This window comes from Dendropsophus ebraccatus, chromosome 6, assembly GCF_027789765.1.
Source record: "Dendropsophus ebraccatus isolate aDenEbr1 chromosome 6, aDenEbr1.pat, whole genome shotgun sequence".
NCBI lineage: Eukaryota > Metazoa > Chordata > Amphibia > Anura > Hylidae > Dendropsophus > Dendropsophus ebraccatus.
In genome coordinates, this window is record NC_091459.1 from 5,549,638 (window position 1) to 5,563,470 (window position 13,833).

Here is a 13,833-nt window from a genome sequence, read left to right on the forward strand (position 1 = left end):
CTTCAGGGTATGTTTACAACATTGATTATCCCAAAGCCAGTTCATTCTTCAAGTGATATCTCCCCTTGGTGGGCAGTGCAGGTGGCCAGACGCCATGCATCACGCCGATTCCTGATCTCTCCCCTTACAAATACAAGTGTTGATTTGAAAATGGCTCATCCCAAGTAAATCACGATTTTAAGCCCTCACAGAAATATATTAAACTTGCTTAAAGGAGAAGTGCAGCAAAAATTTTTGTTAAAGTATTGTATTGCCCCCCAAAAGTTATACAATTCAATATACACTTTACGGGAAATGCTTATAAAAAGCTTTTTTTTCCCCTGCACTTACTACTGCATCAAGGCTTCACTTCCTGAACAACATGGTGACGTCACTTCCTGAACAACATGGTGATGTCACAACCCGACTCCCAGAGCTGTGCGGACTGTGGCTGCTGGAGAGGATGATGGCAGAGGGATGCTCAGTGTCCCTCCGTGTCCCCCTGCCATCATCCTCACCAGCAGCCACAGCCCGCACAGCTCTGGGAGTCGGGTTGTTACATCACCATGTTATCCAGGAAGTGACATCACCATGTTATCCAGGAAGTGACATCACCATGTTATCCAGGAAGTGACATCACCATGTTATCCAGGAAGTGAAGCCTTGATGCAGTAGTAAGTGCAGTGGAGTGCTGCACTGTGCAAATGGCTACTCAGCATGGTCACTGAGACCCCCATTTTGGTTATCGGTTACATCAAAGTGGCCAACAAGGAGCTTCCAGTTAGAAAAATGTCTCAGTAAGATTAATATAAGATAACAGAAACCTAGAAAAATACGTTTACAATAAAGTATTAGTCTGTATCTCTGTACTGTGCCCTGTGATGGCTTTGGGGGGGCACTAATAAAATATTGCTGTGGATCATATGCAGTGAAAAACACAAGTCACGGGTTCACACTGCAATCCGTTTGATCCACTTTTACATTGACTTTCCTTTTTTTGTGTTTTTGTGTATAATAAAAAGACTGATGTGTTTTGATCAGTTTTTAAATCCTTGGAAGTCAATGGAAAAACAGATCCCCCACAGACAAACAACTATCATTGTAATGTTAGAAGAGCCACACACCCCTAGTTCGAGCGAATCGCTGAATTACCGATGGTAAAGAAATGGTTTGTTTTTCGGGGTTCCTCCTTATTTGTGTAAATACCAGAACCTTGATGTACAGGTAATAGCCTTTCTGAAGTGCAGACTCATCATCATGTTTCCCTGGATAGAATGCGACTGATGAATATTCCCGGCCCCGCACCTCATTCTATGTGGGGTCGGAGACATGTAGTTTATGAAAGGTCATCTATGGTGGAAAGGTGAAGCAAAGACAATGAAGAGCCCAACTGGCGGGTGGACGGGAATGGTTGTGGGTTGCAAATAAATCATTTGCACCTATTGTAACAAGTGTCTATGTGAGTACGGAAGCAGGATCAGACCCAGGTCATGTGCTAGGGAAGGACCCCGACACATAGGTCAATCCCAACAATAAACGTACATGTAACACACCGAGTCTCACAGTGTCCACATGAGCTATATGTTGGGGGGGGGGGGGATATCTTCAGTGTATATGTTTAAATGAACCACAAAAACCGCTGAATGTGGTAAAAATGTGGTGCTAACACAATGTAAAAAGAGCCCGATTTAGGAGTACTCCACTCATACATAACTATTGATATGTCGCTGCCCATGGTGAGACTAACAATTCCTTCCATACTTGTTATTATCTATTCAATCTCCTTCCCCCAGTTCTCAGCTGCTGCTTTCTGCTAAAGACACAAAAATCTGTGTGCGAGCTTTTCTCTGTCTCCCCCTCCCTTCTGAGACAGCTGATGTAAACAGGTCCTTGGCTGGATTTATCTGCAACATTGTAACTTCTTTGTAATGCTGGGAGAGTTAATCTGAGGTCAAGTTGCTAATGAATTCACTGGGATTAATCCTCCTAGCATTACTAAGAATCTACAATGTTGCAGATACAGCTAGACAGATATCAGCAGTCTCAGAAAGGAGGGGGGAGACAGAAAAGCTCACACAGATTTTTGTGTCTTTAGCAGAAAGCAGCAGCTTAGAACTGGGGGGGGGGGGGGAAGGAGACTGAATAAAGAACAACAAGTATGGAAGGAATTGTTAGTCTCCCCATGGGCAGCAACATATCAAGAGTTACGTTTGAGGGGAGTACCCCTTTAACAAAAGGACGCCACTGTACTACTTCTGATCACATAGCACGACCACCACTAACTTTAGGAAGCTTCCCTTTAACAAAACGATCGTACCTCCCAGCATGCACCAGCATCTCTCCCCTCCAGATGAGAGATCAGAATTGGGAGGTTGGTGTAGAATCCCCCCTGGATGCAGACCCGTCACACCTACACAGTACTGACAGTTGGGGTCTGTTCACACGCACAGACTCGCTGCGTAAAACTCGCATCAAACTCGCATGAAAGTAGCTGCGTTTTTTTGTGGTGTTGAACTCGCCTGTGAAAATCAAAACTTGCATGTACAAATCACACCAAACACGCATATGTTACGTGTGAACAGACCCTTAAGAGGCGTATGAGGTGTATGAAGTAACAAACATGTACAAAATGGATCAGATGTACAAAAATCAGAAGCAGCAGAACAGAAGTCTCGTGCAGCATCGGGAGCCTTGGCATTCAGCGGAGACATCTGCCGTCGCACTCACATCAAACAGGAAAGTCTTATTTAGTCTTCTTGGTGTTTGCTGACATTTAGCACTATCACAGTACAAGCTCCTACAGACGGGCGGCAGGATTCGGGGACTTTACTTTCCCACAGAGCAAATAAAGAATAGGACGCGCAAACAAACGTTCACAGCAATACGGAGCATAAGCCGCTACTAGGACGGCTTCATTACCCACAGTGTGTAATACCGTCACACCAGTACGAGGACACTATAGACTGGTCATTGCTCTACTACCATCCATCATGTTAAACTAACTAAAGTACTCCAGCAAAAATCTCTTTCAAATCAAAGTTATATAGATTTGTATTTTACTTCTACTTAGAAGTTTGAAGTCTTCCCATACTTATCAGCTGCTGTATGTCCTGCAGGAAGTTGTGTATTCTCTCCAGGCTGACAGTGCTCTCTGCTGCCACCTCTGTCCATGTCAGGAACTGTCCAGAGCAGGAGAGGTTGTCTGATTCAATCTTTTTATGAATTTCACATAAAATAAAGAATTACAACAATATTACAGTTGCATTAAGATATTTGGGATATATCATAGATAAAACAAGTCAGAAACAACGTTAGTAGGAGAGGTTTTCTATGGGGATTTGCTGCTGCTCTGGACAGTTCCTGACATGGACAGAGGTGGCAGCAGAGAGCATTGTGTCAGACTGGAAAGACTAAGCCACTTCCTGCAGAACATACAGTAGCTGATAAGTATGGGAAGACTTTACATTAAAAGGGGTAGTGCAGCACTAAACAATTATTCACTAAATAACACACATTACAAAGTTATACAACTTTGCAACGTATGTTATGCTAGTGAATGGCCCCCTTCCCAGTGTTTCACCCCACCCACGCCAACCCCGGAAGTGTAGTGCCCTATACTTACCTGACGCATGTCGACCCCCGTCTGCCATCTTCCGACAATGATGTAATCTTCGGCGGCCAGCCGAACAGCTTCGACCGTCCCTCGTGCCGGCCCCCCTCTGTTGCGTCATCAGCTGCTCAGCCGTGATTAGCTGAGCACAATTATGCTCAGCTGAAAAATATCTGTCAAACCAATCTTTGGCCAGGTCATACAGTAGATACAGGTGAGAGACGTAAAATGCGACATCCTAAGGGGCACTTGTATAGTCGCCATCGCTTATAAAACCCATCAGTGGGCGCCATGTGGTGACAGTAGGTTAATGTGTGATAGGTTCCTCCACCTAGGGCGCCCATTGAGAATCATGGTGGAAACAGAGAAATCATCCTGACAACAGCGCATGGAAAAGACAACGAGAAACTAAGCTGTTTACCGATGTCGGTATCTACATAGACGGAACATAGGCCTCTATACAGCAACCTGCACTCTGCAGAAGAAACCGGACTAGTGCCAGAAACAGTTACATTGTATTTCTCAAAGTAATAAAAACAAAATGTAACTATATCAATGTCTCTTTAAAAGTTACCTCTCCTTATAGTTCTCAAGCCAGAGACACTGAGGTTTCCTCCTATTCACCAGGTAGAACTACAATTATCCAAAAATGTTACCGAGAGGCTGTATGCAAACCCAACTGCAGGAAAGGAGCACTGTATCAATCAAAACCGCGCAAGGAGCAGGTGCAGCAGACTTTTTTCCCCCCTTTATTAGGCTGGGTGTTTGTAAGGCTGGGTTCACACCACATCTTTGCAATCTGTTTTATTTCATCCGTTTGAAAAACGAATGTGTGTGATCAGTTTTTTTAAATGGACACAAAAATGATGTCCACTACGTTGTTGTGTATGTAAAAAAAAAAAAAAACTTGTTTTGATTAGTTTTTTTTTTATAATGGAATTCAATAGAAAAAGGGATCAAAACTGATGCACACACGCATCAGTTTTTCATAAAACTCGGATAAAAAAAACGGATTGCAAAAACAGTGTGAACCCAGCCTAATCAAGAAAAAAAATGGATGCAATTGTGTGCATCAGTTTTGATCAGTTTTTTTACATTGACTTCCATTAAAAGAAAAAAACGGGATTTAAAATGCATCCTTTTATTAGCGTACACAAAAATGCGGTTCACCATGCTTTTGTGTATGTTTTAAAAAAACAAAAAGGGCATTTTGATTTTTTATAATAGAAGTCAATGAAAAAAAAAACAGATCGAAGCAGATGCTCACTAGCGATGAGCGAATAGTGAAATATTCAAATATTTGATATTCGTATGAATATCTCCAGAATATTCAATCCCATTAAAGTCTCTAAGCATCAGCTAGGGTATGTTCACACTTTGGAATACACGCAGAAACTTCAAGCAGAGGCTGCACGGTGGGCTCCGCTTATAGTTACACCTGTCCCATTGACTCAATGCATTTCACGTTTCAGTTGTCTGGGCAGATGTTGGATTGAGCTCGAGTTAATGGGCCTGAGCGTGATACTTCCGTGTGTATTCGGTAGTGTGAACATACCCTTATGGTGAATCGATGTGTTATCCATCGATGTGTAATCCGGTGTGTAAAAAGGTGGACACTGCTGGAAAGTGATCTGTACAACAGGAAGGATCGGCTTAGCTTTAGGATAAACGGTCGGCATTAAAGCAGCAAGACTGCAGATTAGTCAGAATCTAGATAATAAAATGGAAAATTTGAAACATCCCTCAAATTTTTCAAAAATTAAATTATTCCAAAACAGACAACTGACAAATGTAAGGGCTTCCATGTCTGCACCCCCCGTATCTGCCTGTGCCGGTTACCACCTGTTCACCTATTCAATGTAACAGAAAGTGTAAAACATTTTTTAAAAGAAAAAAATAAAGTTGCGTGACTGTTAAAGGGGTTGTCCACAAACTTTTTTTTCTTTTTCAAATCAACTGGTTCCAGAAATTTGTAATGTACTTCTATTTAAAAAGAAATCTCCAGTCTTCCAGTACTTATCAGCTGCTGTACGTCCTGCAGGAAGTGGTGTATTCTCTCCAGTCCGACAGTGCTTTCTGCTGTCACCTCTGTCCATGTCAGGAACTGTCCAGAGCAGGAGAGGTTTTCTATGGGGATTTGCTGCTGCTCTGGACAGTTCCTGACATGGACAGAGGTGGCAGCAGAGAGCACTGTGTCAGACTGGAGAGAATACACCACTTTCTGCAAGACATACAGCAGCTGATAAGTCCTGGAAGACTGGATTTTTTTTTTTTTATAAAAGTGAATGACAAATCTCTGACACTAGTTGATTTGAAAGAAGAAGAAAAAATTTGGTGAACAACCCCTTTTGCAGGTTGCAAGTTGCAGAGAACTTCTACAAGTGATTGGTGTTCTACAATTGTATAGCAGGACTTGTAGGCCCCACATATTTTATGGCAAGCGTGTGCAGCCCCCACATAACCATGGGAAATAAAAATGGCCTCCGATCCCGTAAAGGATGCTGAAGTTTAGGGTACCAGCAGATACCATGGGATGATGAAATCAATAGGAACAAGGAAGCAGAGCAGTATACAAGGTATACACAGAGCAGAGCAGTATACAAGGCATTACCTGAGCAGTGCAGTATACAAGGTATACACAGTATACACCGAGCAGAAGCCAATGTTACATCTCATTCATAGAAAGCTGTAATAAAGCATCTCAGCACTCACCTCGCTCGGGTGTTCTCTCCCCGGACACTGGGCACTTACTGAAGGCTAAACCAGATCCAGAGTTCCAGGGGTTGTAAACCTGAAAGAGACCACAAGGTTTGAGAAGCCGGGGAGGGGGATGTGACATGTTGCGAGGCACTCATATCCTGCTTCCAAACCCTGACTCACCTCCCCTCCTCGTGCAATAGATCACTGCTTTGGGTAAACATTTCCAAATATGGAAAACAGGACCCACAAGCCTGTCAGATATCATCCTTCCCGCTTCCCCCTTTTTGGTACTTTGGGAGAAAATAACAAAAAAAAAAAAAAAAAAAAGGCAATATATGGAGACTGAATTCCACTGAGTATATGATTAACCCTGCGAGAGTAGACGCTGCCGGCTGCCCCTATCCTGACATTCCTGACATAACCCTGGAATATCAGCATCATGATGACCGGTCTTTACATGGAGAGCGCACATGTACTGTACCTGCAGCTCCCTGCTGATGCTGCCGTACCCACACCACATGCACCCCCTGCTGATGCTGCCGTACCCACACTACATGCACCCCCTGCTGATGCTGCCACCGTACCCACACCACATGCCCCCACGTTTATGCTGCGGTATCCACACTACATGTACCCCCTGCTGATGCTGCCGCTGTACCCACACTGCATGCACCCCCTGCTGATGCCGCCGTACCCACACTACATGCACCCCCTGCTGATGCTGCCGTACCCACACTACATGCACCCCCTGCTGATGCTGCTGTACCCACACTACATGCACCCCCTGCTGATGCTGCCACCGTACCCACACTACATGCACCCCCTGCTGATGCTGCTGTACCCACACTACATGCACCCCCTGCTGATGCTGCTGTACCCACACTACATGCACCCCCTGCTGATGCTGCTGTACCCACACTACATGCACCCCCAGGGCACACAGGTCAACAGGATTTCTCTGTATTAAATGATGCTTGCACTGTGTACTGAACAGTATGTTTGACTATACATTAACAAATGAGCATCACCTGGAATTTAAAACTAAACCATTTTTAATGTTTATTACAATTATCAAACATTACATACCTAAGCCTATAAAGGTCCCCACTCTTATACTTCTCCATTCTCCCCCATTGTCCTGCAGCCTGTCGCCCGTATTCCCTGCTCACACTTCTGGTCCGGCCTCTTCAGTGACAGCCTGCTCGACATATAGGACAGTGCCACAACCAGTGATTGGCTGAGCGAGCTGTCACTGAAGAGACTGGGCCCCAAGTGTGAGCAGGAAACACGGGCGACAGGCTGCAGGACAATGGGGGAGAATAGGAAAGAATAAACTTTATTTTCACTGTGTCATCAGCTGTCGGCCGGGCACCGCTACTCAGAGATGCACGTCTGGCAGACAACGATTTTAAATCAAGTTTAAGCGACAGCTATTATACGATGATCAGCTCTTCAGATCATTGTCTTTATTACACGGAGCTTCAATCACCCTGATTCAGCAGATCATCACTCTGTAATAGGGTCCTAAGGCCGGCACCTCTACTGGCTGGCAAGCTGACAGGGTCACAGAGTTCATCAGCGACATGACTTCAGATTAACCTATCCAGCATGCCTGCCAGGGACTTGTTTACATCTGCTGTCTCAGAAGGGAGGGGGAAGACGGAGAGAAAGGATCACATACAGATGTGTGTCTTCAGCAGAAAGCAGCAGCTGAGAGCTGGGGGAAGGAGACTGAATAGATAACAAGTATGGAAGGAATTGTTAGCCTCACCATGGGCAGCAACATATCAAAAGTTATGTTTGAGTGGAGTATCCCTTTAAGCAAAAATACTGAACCAAAAGAAAAAAAAAAAAAAAAAAAAGTTACTGTAAGTTAGTCTGTGGGACATACAACCAACCCCATAGAGTTCCTCCTCACCGTGACATTTTACACAACGCTTGCTAGCCAACCAACGTCCCTTTAGATTTATCAGTCGGCAGAACAAGAAAATAAAAAGGTCATAAAGAACAATGGACAAGATGTGTAATGTCATCAGTGTGCGGCTCTGACGTCCATACACTGTATAGCTCCACCATGTACGTGTATTATGTAACACCCCAACTAGACGCATCCACCAGCACGCAAGCTCCTCACCATCATGGGATCACTAGACTCGCTGCAGAAAGCGGCCAAATCTCAACTATGACAAGAATTCTAAGTATGCGGCCTAACATATAGTGTAAAAAAAAAAAAAAAAGCTTAAAAAACACCGAGAAAGAAAGGATCCGTCCCATATAGAGAATAGCAGAACACTTTCCCATGCCCGAGAGGGATTTTATTTATTTGAGGTTTTTTCCCACGACATCTCACTGTATGGGCCAATAAAGTCGGATCCAAACTATTGGGTACTAGTAAGGAAGTACTCCGATCTCCTCCAGTACATAGAATACATGGCTGGACTGGACTAGAGGTTCTGAGCTATGTCTAATAGAGGTGGGTTCCCATGGGTAAGTGACACCCTCCACGTCCGTATGCACAAATCGCTCATCTCGGATGCCCAAATTTACAGTACAAACACAGTGAATCGCTTTGTTAGCTCGGCAATCGGTTTATTAGCCGTCTGCTTTCGAAGTCTGTGCTGCTTCACTGCCGGAAAAGCTGGATCCAGTCCTGGCAGAAGTTTCCCAGGACTGGATCCAGCTTTTCCAAGCACCCAGGACGGAGCAGCACGCACTTCACTGGCAGCCAACTAAAAAAAACGATTGCAGAGCCAACGAAGCGATTACTGCGTTTGTGCTGTAAATTTGCTCATGTCTACTGGACATTTATCTTCCCCCTCTTAGTGTAAACCTTACAGCGGCACAAACGACTGCTCGGCCTTTCCCTTGCCAAGGCCCCGTGCACACATCAGGAAATCCTGAAAGAACCCTACGGATCACGAAATCTATTAGGCACAGATACCCTTCAGGTTTTTACCTGTTTTTTTTGTCCGTGCCGTAACATAGGTCCAGGCATTATAGAACATGACATGTCCGATTTTTGTTCAGAACTCTGGCACGTATGCCGGCCCTAGAACACTAAGAGCACCTGGGATTTCAGACTGCTCCAGGTTGTACATCTGGATACAACGCTAGACAGACCAGGTAAGTACGGCTGTGCGCCTTTATCGGTACACATCGCAAATCAGAAGCTCATGAAGTGAAATGCGCTGCCGAGTTTAACAGGGGACTGAGCCATTGGCTGCCCATCCTGTCACACACCCTCCTGGCTGGTGGCAGCATTATACCTCCGACCACAAGAGTCCGCTCCCTCCCCAGCACACGTGCAGAGTGAGAAGAGGAACGCAGCAGGTAAGTATGCCCTTTAATTTTGTTATACGTTTATAAATACTTACAGAATTGTATGTGTTTATTTTTAGGGGATTTATTTATAGTTTATGTTTATGAAGGGTCTGGATTACAAAAAATAAAGGGTTACCCCGTCAAAATCAACTGGTTTTAGAAAGTTATATAGATTTGTAATTCACTTCGAAAATCTCCAGTACTTATCAGCTGCTGTATGTCCTGCAGGAAGTGGTGTATTCTTTCCAGTCTGACACAGTGCTCTCTGCTGCCACCTCTGTCCATGTCAGGAACTATCTAGAGTAGTAGCAAATCCCCATATTAAAAAAAAAAAAAACACACACCACACATTCTTGCTCTGGACAGTTCCTGACATGGACAGAGGTGGCAGCAGAGAGCACTGTGTAGGACTGGAAAGAATACACCACTCCTTGCAGGACATACAGCAGCTGATAAGTACTGGAAGACTGGAGATTTTCAAATAGAAGTAAGTTACAAATCTATATAACTTTTTGAAATTAGTTTATTTGAAAGATATTTTTGCTGGAGTCCCCCTTTAATAACTGGCATACTTTTCTTCACATTTATAAGAGAAAACATTGAGTATAAAGTACATATGCCGATACAAAATAGTAAGTTATCTCCATCCATTGGTGAGAGTGTGAGTAATAGACAGAATTTATAGTCCAGGAATGTGTAACTGGGAGACACAATAGTGGCCATTAAATCCACCGCTATAAAAATTCAAATATCAGCCGCCGCACCAAGCAGGGAAACCGATGGAAATGGCTGCAAAATTGAAACCAACAGTGTGTAAGTTTCATGAAATTATACCCGAGAGGAGAAAGGCGCAGCGTCTCCACAGGATCCAAGGAGAAATCCCACGCGGCAGCCGGCGCCGACTGTCCAAACAAGCAATTTACAACCCAATTTCCATAAAGTAATGATCACAACAGAGAAAGTGTCAGAAAATTACGGGTTTGGTTAGAGAGTTTTAATAAACCATAGAAGCAAACATATTAATAAATACTGAAAAGGTGATTTCTGCCTGACCTGCCTGATCCAGTGTCTGGAGAGCAGAGAGTACAACGGACGGTTATTACCGCGACGGACGCGCCTGCATTACGCTCATCGGACTGACAGAAAACTGATATGGCTTAGATCAGGGATGGGGAACCCCAGGCCCTCCAGCTGTCCCCCCTCCTTGGCTTAGATGTTTTCATCTTGACGCAATACACAAAAACATCACCTGTAAGGGCCATATCAGACGGGCCAAGCCCAGCATACATGAGTGGTCGTTTACGTGGCCTGGTGGGGTGGGGGGGTTTGGATCTTGAATCTTTGCTGCACTATAGTGAGAGCCATGAGTCTGTTCTACAGACCGCCAATCCCATGCTGCTGTGCGACAACGCGCAGCATACACCACCGCCTCTCAAGTGATGCACAGGATAACGGTATGTGCACACTGAGGAATAGGTGAGAAATGGAATCCATGCTTAATTTTGGCTCAAAATTTCTCCCATAAAATATGAACAGAGCAAAGTCCCATTGTCTTCAATGGTATTTCCACTCTGTTGTTCACACGGCAGAATTTAGAAGCACAATTTTCTGCTGTGAATCCGCCCAAAGAATTAACATGTAGATTCTGCTAGAGAAATCCCATAGAAGTCAATGGTGCTGAATAGGTGAGGAATTTCAAGCAGAAAACTTTCCTCTTCAATTCCTTGGCTATTCCTCAGCGTGAGCCGACCCTAAGGGTATGTGCACACTTCGGAAAATAGACAGAAAATCTGTAGCGGAATCCACCGCTCGCAGATGGCTGAGGGCGCCACCTCCGCCCGAGTCAGACTCCATTCTATGCACGGGTGAATTCCGTTGTCTATCCAAAGAATGAACACGAATGAATGCGAGTGGCGGATTCTGCTACGGATTTTCCATCTACTTTCTGAAGTGTGCACATACCCTTAGGCCGTGCGCAGTTATAGTATAGATAGGTATAGCGGTTGCAGCTATGACTGGGCCCATAAACCAAAAGGGACCTAAAGGCCTCTCACCACATCACAGGGAGCTTACATATGGAGAAGGCTCCGGCAGCTGATGGACTTCCAATCTGTTACGTCTTAATTTTGCAGTTAAAAAGCACATTTCATAATCCCAGGCCATCAGCCCTTAATCACGGTTGTCGTATACCACATTAAGAATGGTTTAAAACCCCTTGGAGTGGGGTCACCTGACTCCTTAACTCCTCCCCTTTCTTTCAAATTAACTGGTTTCAGAAAGTTACATTGATTTATAAATTACTTTTATTTAAAAATCTCCAGTCTTCCAGTATTTATTAGCTGCTGTATGTCCTGCAGGAAGTGGTGTATTCTCTCCAGTCTCACACAGTGCTCTCTGCTGCCACCTCTGTCCATGTCAGGAACTGTCCAGAGCAGGAGAGGTTTTCTATGGGGATTTGCTGCTGCTCTGGACAGTTCCTGACATGGACAGAGGTGGCAGCAGAGAGCACTGTGTCAGACTGGAGAGAATACAGCACTTCATGCAGGGCATACAGCAGCTGATAAGTATTGGAAGACTGGAGATTTTTTTTAAACAGAAGTGAATTACAAATCTATATAACTGTCTGACACCAGTTGATTTGAAAGAAAAAAATATTTTCACCGGAGTACCCCTTTAACATTAATGCTGAACTAGAACCTCGTGAAACACTTTACCCAGAAAGCCTACACTACTGTAGTCCCCGTCACCTGACAATTCAACCTCATGGTCAACAGTTCACTCTGTAGGTCAGGAATATAAAGGCTAAATAAAATAAAAAATTATATATATATGTATATGTATCTCTTCTGCTAAAATTAGTGCAAAGCTACCACAACATAGCGGAAAGGAGGAAAGGCGCGTGGGCCCGGCACCAGCAGATGTTCACAGATATACCAGCTAAGGAGATTTTTATTTTTAAACCATCTGCATTTTATTAGAAGTAAAGATGTTAAACGGACGTTGTTGACCAACAGTTCCGCCTGGAATACAGCAGAGCCTGACAATCCCAACCCCAAATGAGGACAAAAAAAAACAAAAAAAAAAACTAGTCATGCAAAACACATGACTAAAATAGCGTGTCACACTTCTGCGTCATTATTATATGGGACACAAGTTGTAGGTAAGGTATTGTGTATCAGGAAAGAATGGGTTAATCAATTACTGGTGCCGGTCCTAGTGCCTGCAGCAGCTATAGGAGGAGGAGTCAGAAGAAAACAACAGTGATGCAGACAGGCGGCGGCGGAGAGCTGGAAGGCGTCTGATCACCGGGGGGGGGGGGGTTAAAATGAGAGAACTTTCTACCAGAGTACAGTATCAGGATGGGGAAACTGGGGTCTTATATTAACCCCTTAAGGACAGACTAAAATGGTCTTAACCCCTTAGCGACCCATGACGTATCTGGTACGTCATGGTGCCGCAGGGGGTGTTCAGAGCGGGGTCCCGCCGGGACCCCCCTCTGAACTGCACCGCTCCCAGCTGCAATCTGCCTCAGCAGTGCCTCTATTAGCCGGTGCGGGTCCAGTTGCCGCGCCGGCTAATTAAGCACTTCAATGCAGCTGTCAAACCTGGGAGATCCGCTCTTCTGCCCGTGCCGGGCCTCAGCGTTGCAATGACGCTGATCCCGGCTCGGCAATAGATTGCTGTGGCCTGCAGCAGGCCAAAGCAATCTATGACCGATCTAATGAGAGATCATTGCTGTACATATAATATATATCCCCCAGGGGGGCTTCTAGTTCAAGTAAAATAAGTGTTATTAATAAAAAAAAAAAATCCCCTCCCCTAATAAAAGTCCAAATCACCCCCCTTTTCCCATTTAATATAAACATGTTTGGTATTGCCGCGCACGTAATCGCCCGAACTATTAATCACATTCCTGATCTCGCACGGTAAATGGCGTAAGCGCCAAAGAATTCCAAAGTGCAAAATTGCGCATTTTTGGTCGCATCAAATCCAGAAAAAAAATGTAATAAAAAGCGATCAAAAAATCAAATATGTGCAATCAAGGTACCGATAGAAAGAACACATCATGGCGCAAAAAAAATGACACCTCACACAACCCCATAGACCAAAGGATAAAAGCGCTATAAGCCTGGGAATGGAGCGATTTTAGTTATATTTGTTAACAATGGTTTGAATTTTTTAAAAGCCATCAGATAGATAGAGAATATATATATATATATATA

General features: G+C 44.3%; 1 protein-coding gene across 1 annotated transcript in view; it reads right to left on the reverse strand.

Moving 5' to 3' along the window:
- The window catches only part of LPP (LIM domain containing preferred translocation partner in lipoma), a 167,116-nt gene that overhangs the window by 142,651 nt on the left and 10,632 nt on the right, over positions 1 to 13,833 (reverse strand). The window contains exon 2 of the mRNA XM_069974422.1: positions 6,302 to 6,380. The gene's annotated coding sequence lies outside the window, so the exon portion shown is untranslated. The remainder of the gene's footprint in view (positions 1 to 6,301; positions 6,381 to 13,833) is intronic.